Source organism: Pterocles gutturalis, unplaced genomic scaffold (assembly GCF_000699245.1).
Source record: "Pterocles gutturalis isolate BGI_N339 unplaced genomic scaffold, ASM69924v1 scaffold9798, whole genome shotgun sequence".
Lineage (NCBI taxonomy): Eukaryota > Metazoa > Chordata > Aves > Pterocliformes > Pteroclidae > Pterocles > Pterocles gutturalis.
The window spans coordinates 67,897-72,261 of NW_010125591.1; positions in this window are offsets into that span (position 1 = coordinate 67,897).

Genomic DNA, 4,365 nt, shown 5'->3' on the forward strand with positions numbered 1-4,365 from the left:
GCAATGAACAGATACTCGGGATATACTCAGCCCTGAATCAGAAAATAAAATTTTAAAAAACCACCCAAAAAACTTCGTCCATGCCTGTAAACTGGTCACACCCTTAAGCTCTCAAGAGAAGTTTTACAGCTTATAAAACCCTCATGATTCATTTGTAAAAACACCAGAGTCTGTGCTGCAGAGTGTGAGGCTTCACGGGGAAGAAGGGATGCCTTCATCAACGGGACTTCAAGGGGACACGCAGAGAGCACTAAAACCTTTGAGGGGCCAGCCACAAACACAAAAGAGGGCCAGCCACAAACACAAAAGAAGGGAAAATAGAAAGTTTTCTGCCCTATAGCCACAAGACACTTTATGCAGAGAAAAGCACACCGCTTTACTTACACGGAAATTTTCTTTTCCGCGCGCACCACTCAGCTATCCATTATCAGCCAAAAACAACAGGGCAGAGCAGTCCGCTCTAATGAGCAGCACGAGCAGGAAATGCAGAGATGCGGCAAACACAAAAGAAGGGAAAATAGAAAGTTTTCTGCCCTATAGCCACAAGACACTTTATGCAGAGAAAAGCACACCGCTTTACTTACACGGAAATTTTCTTTTCCGCGCGCACCACTCAGCTATCCATTATCAGCCAAAAACAACAGGGCAGAGCAGTCCGCTCTAATGAGCAGCACGAGCAGGAAATGCAGAGATGCGGAGCAAGATTTAAAGCACAAATGGGTCAGGCACTCTTGTGTTTTACAGAAGGTCACTCACGGGGCTTTATACTTCATTTATCAAATTATATCTGAATTGGTGCAGCCATCCCGATGCAAGAAACCATCACGCATCTTTTCCCTTCAAAAGAGGAAATTAATATCTGTAAAGCATTTTGCATCAGAGGATCTCTGAGTCCTTCCTTTCCCCATAAAACCACCCAGCGCATCTTTTCCCTTCAAAAGAGCAAATTAATATCTGTAAAGCATTTCGCATCAGAGGATCTCCGAGTCCTTCCTTTCCCCATAAAACCACCCAGGCAGATGGTTGCTCACCCCACAGACGGCCATCGGAGGTGCACAGAAGTGTTGTGCCCATATCGGCTCCGTGAGTCGCCCAGCCAGATCTCAGAGCCTCACGTCCTCCCCCGAGATGCACCTGACGGAGCCAATTACACATGTTGCTGCCCTTAACGAGGAGGATTTTATAGCCTCTATTTTTCTAGTGCTTTCCTTGTCATCATAAACATCCCAGTGTTTGCTCACAAGTTGTTCCATTAAAAACAAACACGCTGCCACTCCGCAGCAGCGGAATCTGCCGCAGAAAAATCACCAAGAGAACAGCACTGCCTTGCCAGCCACCTGCACCACCGCCCCTGTAACTCAAACCCAGAGGCATGTTTCAATTAAATTATTCCAACTAAATAAAATTATTTCCCCCTGTTCCAAGGCATAAAACAACCGCGTTATTATGGCCATAGCCACTGTGATTTAATAATTTAAACAAAAGACACACACAATGATAGGAACATAGTCAGTAGCACAGCACTTCATTACGGCTGGAACCAGTATTTATGATCCTTGAAACCAAGATGGTCTTGAAAATTATATGCCCAAATGCGTCACTTCAAAATTACAACTTAATCATATAATGTTCAGCACACATCTTCCAAAAAACACCGATCAGCTTTTGGTTTTTTCCAGGGCGAAGAAAAGCTCTGAGGGATAATAAATCATTTAATGCATCGGTGGAAGCAGCTGACTTACGAAACAGGATTTGCAATGCAAAAAGTGAATCACGAAGCATCACCTTCACACTCCACCCCTCCTCACGCACCGCTGCTGAAGGTTGCCTCGAGCTCGCCCACCGCCTCCGGCAGCGGGTCAGCGACAGGGACAGTGGCCCAGTTCTCCATCAGCCGTCCGTAGGGAAGGGTTCATCGTGCTCTCCGAGCTACGTGAGGAGCGAGCTGACATGCAAGGCAGCCACCCAAGAGCTGCAAGTGCTTTGAAAGCTCCAGACCACGCCGCAAGGAGAAGTTAATCCACTAAAAATCCTTTGGACACGGAGCCACAGCCCAAATACAGTTCTCCGCCAAGACTGAGGACAATATGTTATTAACTAAAGTTTAATTATATCCACAAATATACATTTCTAGCTGAGGCATACAACCATGTCTCTGTAGATTTGCTTGTTCTTTTAGCTGCCCCATTAAGAAATTAGTTTTCTTTTTGCTTTCATAGCCCAGAACACGCATTTATCTGGTATTAACTGTTCTCCTGTTTTGTTTCCATAGGAATTTTACTGGTTCCATATTAATTAAGTTATGGCAGAAACAGACAACACTTCACAAAGGACCCTCTAATCAGTGGCTAATGAGGGCAGGCTGCAATACAACATTTCTGTAATATTGGTTAAGATTATTTTCAAAAGACAAAGCACCGTTTCAAAGACCAAGATATCACCTCCTCACTGATCAAGGGTAGAAATTAAATAGATCTTATTTATTACATCTGCCATGCCTTGGATTAGGTGAGATCAATTTCCAACAAGTATCATTCCCTGTAGAAAGAAGAATCCATCTCCTTGTAACACACAGATGATATATTTTTCTTTTGAAAAAGAAATTTTGCAGGAAGAATGAGTCAGCAGCAGACACCTAGCCAGGTCCTACAGCCAACCACCAACCCCTCCATGAGCTTCAGCGGGGAAACCTTCCCACTCTCGAGGACTCAAGGATAAGACCGTCACATCACAAGGCTGCCCACTCTCCCCAGAGCAACCCAGTAACCCCACCGCCACAGAAGCGATGCAAGGGGCTCTGAATATTTCATCTCTTCCCACACTCTTTGCAATGCATCAACTGCACACGCGGGCAAAGAGCACACGCTCCATCCTAATGGGAGAGGCAGGATTCAGTTAATGACACCGATCTTTAAAAATCAGCAGAAACTGCAGGAATGGCTCATTCAGGAAATTTTTCTTTCTGAAAGCTTCCACGCGCACTATAATAAAGCAACTATTGCAAGCATTTATTTATGAATACAGAAAGATTTATTTATGAGAGATCTGCAATCAGCTTCACCTCTGAAAGTGCAGCTAGATGCAGCTTAGCCCCTGGCCAGAGTTTCTCATCCGCTGTTACGTCAGGAAGCAGCACCCATTAGCTCAGGGGTTAGCCGAGAACAGCCCAGGCGACACCCCGGCACTTTTCTGCCAGAGTAAGACCACCGTCAGACAGGTGCAGCACAGGGGAGGCAACACCGGCACATCGACAAGTCTCTGCTGGGCTGAAACCCCCAGAGCCGGCAGCAACAGGAGGTTTGGCAACAATAGAGCCGCTTGGTTTAAAGCAGCTGTACTACTGAGTTCACGTATTTATTCACTAACAGGCCAGCTTATAGCTAAAAGAAAGGGAGAGGGAATGGCACAGGGAGCTATTTCAGTTCAAAAAAGGCAGCTATTAAAAAACACCAAGAAGTGGGGAAGGGAAGTTTTCTCAATGGTTTTGCTACATTCTTCTGTCATGATTTCACAAAGCCCAAGGAGTCAATAAAAGCATATTTTAGGTCTTCAGGGAAGCAGATTCACGTGCTGCCGGGGCTCGCTCTGTTACAAGAGACAAACCCAATGAAAGCGTTGCCCAGTTCCCAAGCACCAGGATGCCAGTCCTCTTCAGCATCACCTTTATCACCGGTCACCAGCCACGGTGATAACAGTCAGACTGAGCAGCGCTGTCCAGAGAGACGGCAGGGACTGCACTGACGATACCATGAAATGAAACACAAGCCTTGCCAACACAGAACAGGCGCAGATCTAAAAACAAGGAGAGTTTTTCCAGTAGCTCAGGATCACAAAACTGCTTCCTGCCGTCCCACCTCCCGAGCTTCCTGCCCTCCTGCCCCGGGCGTACGCCTTTGTCCCTGACCTGCAGAACGCAGCCAGCCGCCCAGCCACCAGCGCCAAGCACAGAGTGCCGGGACAGCCCCTTCCCTCCGCGTTATCCCAACCTCAGCTCTACCCACCGCGGCCCTGCCCAGGGACACCCTTTGTGCCCTGCTGCCTCTGGCTCCTGACAATGACTCACTGGTACCAGGGCAGAGCTGAGCATCCCTGTCCTCTGAGCACAGGGAGTGCTCATCACTGCCTCTGACACAAACCAGAAAAATCCATTACGACAGATCACATTTTGCATATTAAGTACACACATAAAAAACTTTGAGATGTTAACGTTTGTCACTGCTGTACCCCCCTCAGACTCTCTTCCTTGAGCCCCAGGAAATGCAGCAGCGTGCTCGAAGCGATGGAGAACACAGACCAAAAGGCTGACCTCAAACAGAAATGGCTCAAGAAGTTTGCTCCACCTGCAGAGGAAACGACCAGAAGAGA